Source organism: Rhipicephalus microplus, chromosome 5 (genome assembly GCF_043290135.1).
Source record: "Rhipicephalus microplus isolate Deutch F79 chromosome 5, USDA_Rmic, whole genome shotgun sequence".
Classification (NCBI taxonomy): Eukaryota; Metazoa; Arthropoda; class Arachnida; order Ixodida; family Ixodidae; genus Rhipicephalus; species Rhipicephalus microplus.
This window is the reverse complement of record NC_134704.1, coordinates 145,069,553-145,079,400: the sequence shown is the minus strand read 5'-3', so window position 1 is coordinate 145,079,400 and position 9,848 is coordinate 145,069,553.

The window sequence follows — 9,848 nt, the reverse complement described above, 5'->3', positions numbered from 1 at the left end:
GACTTCCACCACCCGCTATGCCGACGCTGTACCACCAGGTGCCGATGGCCCCTTCGTATCCGCCGCAAGAGCAGACACCGCATCAACCGCCCACGCTACAGCCATACAACCAGCCGTCCACAGCCACCCCATGGGCATCGACGCGTCCACCGACCCGGAAAACAGATGCATGGCGCACAGTGGACAGACGTCCACTATGCTTTCACTGCGGAGGTGCAGGACATATTGCGCGTCATTGCTGGCATCCAGGTGATTCATTCCGCCCTCATCGACCTTGGTTTGACGGTCGACGTGCCAACGACGAATACACTCCGCGCCGTGACGACACCTCTTTCTATGGAGCCCGTTCTCACTTTTAGGACGGCTCTACCACTGCAGAGGAGGCAATGCCTGCTAACCCTCCTGGTCCGAGACGTCGATCCCGCTCTCCGTCCCCCGCGCGTTCGCCTTTGTCGCACCGCCGCACCTACGCGGACCTTAATACAAGAAGGTCACCTAGCCCGCACCGGGGAAACTGAGGGCGGCGACCTCCAGGGGCAAGGTTGCAGGCCATAAAGATGACGACAAGAAGCCCCCACAGCATGACGTCATATAGCCAATAAGCCGTGAAAACGATGAAATTGTTACTGCTGACCTTAGTGTTCTTCTTGACGGCCAGAAAGTAACAGCTTTAGTCGACACTGGTGCTGACTTTTCCATTATCAGTCAGGACCTCGCCGACAGCCTCAGAAAAGTGAAGACGCCGTGGACGGGCCCTCATATAAGAACAGCGGGAGGCCAGTTATTGATGCCCTCGGGAAGATGTACCGCGAGAATTGACATCGGAGGTTCTCCTTTCACTGCGTCGTTCGTCGTTATCACCGCATGCTGCAGAGACGTAATCCTTGGCATGGACTTTTTACGGAAATATGGTGCCGTCATCAACATACCAGAGAGCTTGATTACGTTTTGCAACAGTTCGGGCTTACCCAATTCTTCAGAGGTGCGACCAAACCAACTGCGTCTTACTGATGACGATGTGGTTCTCCCTCCGAGGTCATGCACGCTTGTTTTTGTGGCCGCCGCTGCTCAGTTTGACGCCGAAGGAGTTGCAGACCAAATAAGCTCGCTGCTCTTCACCCACGGTATTTCTGTCGCACGAGGTATCGTCGGAGTTGCTGCTGGACGCACGGACTTGCTGCTGACCAATTTTAGTGCTGAGCGCCGGCACCTTCCTAAAGGCACGGCTGTCGCTTACTTCGACGATATCGTCGAAGGCTACTTGGAGGTAGTCGATGAGTCGCTAAATTCTCATTCAGCACCTGTTCTGGACGTTAGCACTACTTTGCCGAAAGACGACCGATGCAGACTCTTTGAGCTACTGGCCAAATTTCAAGACTGCTTTTCAACAACATCAAGAGTTGGCCGCACGCCTCTAACCAGGCACCGAATAATTACCGAGGAAACGGCGAGACCTGTTCACCAGAACCCTTATCGCGTGGCTCCAAAACAACGTGAAGCGATACAACAGCAGGTAGACAGAATGCTTGAAGATGACGTCATTCAGCCTTCACAAAGCCCCTGGGCGTCGCCTGTAGTCCTCGTTAAGAAAAAGGACGGCAGCCTGCGCTTCTGTGTGGATTACCGGAAGCTAAATCAGGTGACCAAGAAAGACGTATATCCACTACCGCGTATAGACGACTCTCTCGACAGACTTCGACACGCTCGATACTTCTCTTCAATGGACTTGCGGAGTGGATATTGGCAAATCGAGGTGGACCCGAGAGACCACGAGAAGACCACTTTTGTGACACCAGATGGGTTATGTGAATTTAAGGTCTTGCCATTTGGTTTGTGCTCAGCCCCTGCTACCTTTCAAAGACTCATGGACACCCTGCTTTCTGGGTTGAAGTGGAAAACATGCTTAGTATATCTGGACGACGTCATAGTGTTTTCCGCGACATTTGACGAGCACCTTGAAAGACTTGAGGTGGTCTTACGAGCCATAAAGTCCGCGGGCCTGACGTTGAAGCCTGAGAAGTGCCACTTTTGCTACGAAGAGCTGCGATTTCTTGGTCATGTTGTCAGTCATGCTGGTGTTCGTCCCGATCCTGAAAAAATCGCAGCCGTAGAACAGTTCCCTATGCCGACCGATAAAAAGGTTGTCAGACGCTTTCTCGGCCTCTGCGCATATTATCGACGATTTATCGCGGACTTCGCACGAATAGCATCACCGCTAACTCGCCTCACGAGAGAAGACGTCACCTTTAAGTGGAATAACGAAGAGGACGCTGCTTTTAACGATCTTCGCCAGCGACTACAAACACCCCCATTTCTTGCCCACTTCGACGAGAGAGCCCCTACGATGCTTCACACCGATGCTAGCAATGTTGGTCTGGGAGCTGTGCTTGTGCAGCAGCAAGAGGGCACAGAAAGGGTAATCGCTTACGCAAGCAGAACGTTGACACGCGCTGAGGCAAATTACTCCACGACTGAGAAGGAATGTCTCGCCGTGGTATGGGCGATTACAAAATTTCGTCCGTAGTTATATGGTCGCCCCTTCAAAGTAATTAGCGACCACCACTCACTGTGTTGTTTAACTAATCTTAAAGACCCTACCGGCCGATTAGCGCGTTGGAGTCTCAGGCTGCAGGAATTCGATATGGCAGTCGTACATAAGTCAAGGAAGCGACATATGGACGCCGACTGTTTGTCCCGTTCACCCATTGAGTCGGCAACCCTACCCGAGGAGGAGGAAACATCATTTCTCGGTGTCCTCGACACGACCACCATTGCGCAGCAACAACGAGACGACGCTGAGTTGCTTGGCTTAATTACCTGCTTGGATGGCAGATCTCGGAAGCCGCCAAGAGTTTTTGCAAGAGCGTTGTCATCATTTTGTTTACGTGGCGGAGTACTCTTAAAAAAAATTTTTCGTCGACGGGATCTGCCCATCTACTCGTCGTCCCAGCAGCCCTTCGCACCGAAGTACTGAAAGCATGCCACAACGAGGTTACCTCTGGCCACTTGGGTTACACAAGAACGTTGGCCAGGGTACAGCAAATGTATTACTGGCCAAGACTAACCACAGCCGTGAAGCACCACGTTCGTACCTGTCTCGACTGCCAGCGACGCAAGTCACCGCCAACTAAACCAGCTGGCCTCCTGCAATCCGTACAGGTCCCAACGACTCCATTCCACCAGATCGGCATGGACATTTTGGGCCCACTCCCCACTTCTACTGCAGGCAACCGATGGGTTATCGTCGCGACGGATTATTTGACTCGTTATGTCGATACAAAGGCTATCCAGAGAGGTACAGCAGCGGAGGTGGCAAGATTTTTTATCGAGAATATTGTACTGAGGCATGGTGCACCAACCGTTGTAATCACAGACAGAGGAACCGCATTTACAGCAGCTCTTTTGGACCATGTTTTGATGCTGAGTGGAACAACGCATCGTAAGACCACCGCATACCACCCGCAAACGAACGGGCTGACAGAGCGTCTAAACAAAACCATTGAAAACATGCTTTCGATGTACGTAGATGTCGAACACAAAAATTGGGATACAATCTTGCCTTACATAACGTATGCATACAACACGGCCAAGCAAGAAACGACCCGCATGACACCGTTCAGCCTCGTTCATGGACGGGAAGTCCGAACCATGTTAGATGCAATGTTACCGCACGAAGGCGACGACATCGTCCCGGACGCCGACACGTATACGGAACGCGCAGAAGAAGCTAGGCAACTTGCACGTTTACGGATCAGCCAGCAGCAAGACTACGATGCAGGCCGCTACAATGCTCACCGCAGAACAGTCGTCTACCAAACTGGCGAAAAGTATGGGTTTGGACGCCCGTACGAAAACGAGGACTTTCCGAAAAACTCCTAAGAAGATACTTTGGACCGTACCTAGTTGTGCGACGACTGAGCGATGTCACTTACGAAGATGTTCCCGACTGTTCGTATAGTACAAGGCGTCGCCAGCACCATCCTGAACTCGTTCACGTAGTCCGCATGGAACCTTACGTCAGCGAGTGATTGCGTGATACTTTACTTTAGAAAAAAAACTGCATTACAGACAGCGCATCGTGGCGATACTCTTTGAGAGAGAGGCAAATGACGCGTGTCTACATGTGGACGATAACGATGATGGGACATTTAGTGGGTACGAGGTAGTGGGCCTGTAGCTTCTCTCGAGGCCGAAGAAGACGATCTTGTGGCTCAGCTGTTGAGCACACGCTGATTTCGTCGTCCCAAGTGTATCTGTGTTTTATTCGCGTTGTACCGCGACAATATATATATATATATATATATATATATATATATATATATATATATATATATATATATATATATATATATATATATATATATATATATATATATTAATGGGGTCATGACATGGATGAAGGAAGAAAAGTAGAATAATAAACTCTTTATTCTTCGGGACGAACTTGAGGGCACCTTAAGGAAAGACAGATTACAGCGAGACACTGGCACTGGTAGCGGCGAGCAGAGCGTCGGCTGTCGATCAATTGACAAGTGGTAAAGCGTGTCGGAATACCCTCTTCATCGAATCTTCCATCGTTCCATCGTTATCACTGCCGGCGACGTAGGTTCTCGAATAATCTGTATCGTTCACGAAATGGGCGTAATCTTAACAAAACCACCCACTACAGCCTCGAAGCCTCTCGAACATCGCATGCGTGGTTCGCGCTGAACGTAGTGTTACGGATTGATAACAAAACTTGAGGAAAGGAACGTGGCATAGCCCCCCTCTAAATAAGCATTGTCCCGATGCTTTAAAAAGACTAATGTACAACAATAAAGACAGTAAACACACACACAAACAAAAAAACGCAGTCCTCAAGTTCGCGCATGATTTGGTTTGTGGCGCACGACATGTACGACTTCAAGTCGAGCACGGCGCCGTTGAGAGTTCGCAATGTCATCGGGAACAACCTCGTAGTCGAGTGGGCCGAGACGTCAAACTACTCTGTACGGTGCGAAGTACCGTCGCAGAAGTTTTTCACTGAGTCTACGATGGCGTATTGGCGTCCATATATAGACACGGTCACCAGACTGGTACTCCACGAAGCTTTGTCGAAGATTGTAGTGGCGGCTGTCGGTCGCCTGCTGATTCTTGATGCTCAGGCGAGCGAGTTGACGAGCTTCTTCCGAGCGCTGAAGGTAGAGGTGACTTTGAGGTTTTCTTCATCAGCGACGTCTGGCAGCCTGGCGTCAAGCGTCGTTGTCGAGTTCCTTACGTAGACCAACTTGTATGGCGACATCTGCGTCGTCTCTTGCACTGTGGTGTTGTATGCGAAGCTCGCGTATGGAAGAATCGCTTCCCACGTTTTGTGTTCGACGTCAACGTACTTGGACAGCATGTCGGCGATAGTGTTGTTTAGCCGCTCAGTAAGGTCATTGGTCTATGGACGCTAGGCGGTGGTGCGGCAATGATTTGTCTCGCTGTACGCCAGGATCACCTGCGTTAGGTCCACCGTAAAGGCCGTGCCTTTGTCGGTGAGATGAGGGCCTCCGGCGTGGCGTGACGTAGAACGATGTTTTCAGTAAAGTACTTGGCTACCTCAGATGCAGTGCCCCTCTGTAGGGCCCCTGTCTTGTCATAGCCAGGGTAACTGTATATGGTCCCTACGGGACCAGAGTAGCGCATGTCTGCCATCTTATTTGGCTAGCAACCAGCTATGCGGCGAAGTCACCCTCTGTTTTTGCAGACGACACCCTTGCCGCGTTTTTTTTACGTGTTGCATATTGACATACTACCTTGGTTTGCACCCTCCCGTGTACTCAGATTTGGGTGCACGTTAAAGAACCCCAGGTGGTCGAAATTTCCGGAGCCCTCCACTACGGCGTCTCTCATAATCATATGGTGGTTTTGGGACGTTAAACCCCACATATCAATCAATCAATCAATTGGTTTGCACCCTTCATGCACTTTTTGCATTGCTTGAAGGTCGCTTTTCCGCCCAATTGTTAACATAGTGCGATGTAAGAGCTGACTAAATAGCATGGTAAAAAAAACGACGCTCTTGCTCAGCGTGTGGCGAAAAGTGCAGAGCAAACATTATCAACTTTTGGGCCTTTCAACATTCACATTTCGGGCATTTTCGAGATTTTTGACCAGATAACGAGCGGGAACATTAAGTATTCACGTTACACTGGTGAAATATGCGAAATTTGTTGACCTTGATGGTACATAAAATAGCCCGTTTAGTCTCGGCGAATATAACTAAATGAAGAGATATTCCTGAGGTATTTGAAGTGCATAAAAGCACAAAGGTGCACCCTTTGTACAATTCGCCTTGTGTGGCGCACGGTTGTTACTTCACTGTTCTAAGACAATTTATTTCACACGTAAACGCAAGTTCTTAATTTCTTACCTGATATGCACCCTACATTAAGTAAGTTTAAAATACGACTTTCACTTTTGGCGTAGCTTTGCAGTATGGTTCTCTGCTGCCACCCGAAAGCCTTGAGTTCAGCTCCCAAAAAGGACAGATATGTTTTTGTGTGTGTTTTTTTTATTTCACGCAATAGTGATTACGGACACGGATGGTGGGCAACATCTACGGCACTGCGATTGACCCTTGGGATTTCATAAGAGCTTCCGCTGTAGAATTCAGCGACTTCAACAACCGTGCCCTTGTAGCTACGTCAGTGACGAATAAATATATTTCCTTTGCATGAAGGTGGGTAATCGGGCTTCCTTTGAACAGATATAAATGCGCAACAAATAACAATGCAGTTCTCTTTTAGCATGTACGCCACAAACGAAGGAGCACTCAGCAGCTAGTAATACATCTCTTACCAGTTTACCCAGTCATTGTAACATTCCGATGACTGTGATGGTAGAACTACAGACATGGTGCGCACAGAGCTGATCCACAGTGATCCGCACGCATTCATGAACCGCATTCAGAAAACGCGCGAGGACCAGCAGGATTTGCTTCAAACTTGACTGGCGATGAATCGCACTGATGCAGCGGTGGCGTCGAAAAACACGAAATTGGCCTGAGCGTAAGCTTCACCGGAATGCATGGTTTGCTGGCGGCGCCGACAACGTTGGAAAACAGTTGCGCAACTCTGGTCCTGTAGGGACCATATGCAGTTACTCTGGGCATAGCGCGGGAGGTAGTCGGTGGCGACGATGATCCATTTGTTTCCTGCAGTCGAGGCAGGAAATGGTCCTAGTAGGTCCATTTGCTGGAATGGTCTGCGTCGTGGCTCGATGGGCTGTAGAAGTCTAGCTGGCCTAGTCAGTGGTGTCTTCCGTCACTGAGGATCTCGGCAAGTCTTCACATAACGGGCTACGTCGGAGGCAAGACGAGGCCAGTAATAATTTCCCTGTATTCTGGTGAGCATACACAAAACACCCAGGTGTCCAGCCGTGGGGACGTCGTGCAGGGCCTGGAGTACTTCTGGTCGCAATGCGAAAGGCACGACAGGAAGGTACTTTTCTCGACGTGTTGAGAAGTTCTTCTTTTGGAGAACACCGTTTTGCACAATAAACGACGTCAGTGGTCGCTTGAATACCCTCAGGACAACGGCAGGACTGTTTCCGAGGTATTCCATAAGGCCCCTGAGTTACGGATCAGCTCGTTGTCGTTCAGCGAAGTCGTCGGCACTTACGGTTCCTAAGAAGCAGTCATCATCCCGGTCATCCGGCAGTGGTGCGTCGACGGAGGCACGAGAGAGGCAATCGGCGTCAGAGTGCTTTCTTCCGGACTTGTAAGCGACGGTAATGTCGAATTTTCGCCGTCTCAGACTCCATCTTACGAGACGACGCGAAGGGTCTGTCAAGTTTGCCAGCCAACACAAGGCGTGTGGTCGCTCACAACTTTGCAGGGCCTGCCGTAAAGGTAGGGGCGAAACTTTGAGGTAGCCAAAATGATGGTAAGGCACTCCTTTTTGTTGCAGAGTAGTTGGCCTCCGCCTTTGATAGCGATCGGCTGGCACAGCTGATGACCCTTTTCTGTCCATCAGTCCTCTGCACAAGAACGGCGCTGAGTCCTATTCTGCTTGCATTGGTATTAATTTCTATTTCGGCGAATTCATCGAAATGCGCAAACAACGGAGGCGTCTGCAGGCGTTGTTTTAGTTCTTTAGATGCTTCCTGCTGTGGTGTTTCCCACTTGAATTCCACATTAGACCTAGTGAGTTTAGTGAGTGGCTCCGCGATCCGGGCAAAGTTTTCGACGAACCACCTGAAATTGGCGAAGAGGCCGAGAAATTGACGGACGGCTTTCTTGTCGGCAGGTGGAGGAAATGCAGCGATGGCACTTGTCTTCTGTGGGTCGGGCCGTACACAGGACTTGCTTATCACGGGGCCGAAGCATGTGAGATTTTCGTACGCGAAGCGGCACTACTCTGTCTTGAGGGTGAGTCTGGAGGTATTGATTGCTTGAAGTACAGCTTCAAGGCGCCAGAGATGATTGTCGAAGCTTGGGAAAAACACGACGAGATTGTCCAACTACACGAGGCAAGTCTGCCACTTAAATTCAGTCAGTACGGTATCCATAACGCGTTGGAAAGTTGCGGGGGCCGAGCAAAGACCCAACGGCATTACCTTAAATTCAAAAAGGCCGTTGGGTGTTATAAAGGCTGTCTTTTCTTGGTCTGTCTCGTCAACTTCAATTTGCCAATAGCCAGTCATGAGTTCCATTGACGAAAAATACCTCGCGTTGTGGTGTATCAAGTGTAGTCTATCCGTGGGAGAGCATACACATCCTTCTTCGTGATTTTGTTCAGGTGACCACAGTCGACGCAGAAGCGCAAGGTGCCACCCTTCTTGTTCCTTAGCACCACAGGTGACGCCCACGGACTCTTGGAAGGTTGTATGATGTCGTGCAACATTTCATCGACTTGCTTTTTATTGCCTCCCGCTCTCGCGTCGAAACTATGTGCGGGCTCTGACGGAGTGGTCTGGTACTCTTCTCGGTTAGGATGCGATGTTTTGCTACTGGTGTCTGCCGAATTTTCGACAACGATGAAAAGCAGACCTCGTATTACCGGAGCAGGCTTTTCAGTCGTTTTTGATTAGGCATCATTAGAGTCGCATTGATGTTGAAATTCCTGCGGAGACCTCGATTCATCGAAGTAGGTTCAGTACATTCCGCGAGGGCGATAACGTTGCTGGCTTCGACAATTTCTTCGAAATAGGCCATTCTCATGCCTTTGCTCACGTGTTTGTACTCGTTGCTAAGGTTCGTGAGCATCACCATTGCTTTCCCCCTCTCAACTCAACTATTCCTCTTGCGACACAAATCTCGTGGTTGATCAACAGCTGCTGGTCGCTTTCAATGACGCCTTGCATGCATGCTGATTTCTGAGAGGCGACGCTAATGTTGATGCTGGATCGAGGGGAAACGGTGAATTATTCTTCCAGTACATTCAAGGACTGCTTCCCGGGTGATGTGTGCGGCAATAGGGCTTGTTGTGTTGATAGCGGTATCGACTTGCATCTCAGATCGATGACTGCGCCATGAAGGCCTAAGAAGTCCATACTAAGGATCACATCTCTTGAGCCCCGCTGTAGTACTACGAAGCTCTCGGGGTAAATCTGGTTGTTAACGCAGACTCTCGCTGTGCGGATTCCCTCCGGCGTTGCCAGGGGGCGTCCAGCTGTTCTTAATTCAAGGCCTTCCCAGGCGTGCTTGACTTTCTTGAACTTCGTAGCAAATGCTCCACTGATGACCGAATAGTCGGCTCTGGTGTCGACGAGAGCTGTTACAGTGTGGCCTTCGATGAGAACGTCGAGGTCATTAGTTCCTCGTCTCGCGTTTCAGTTAAGTCATGGCGTCGCGTCACGGCTACATCGGCTTGTTCCGCTGCTTT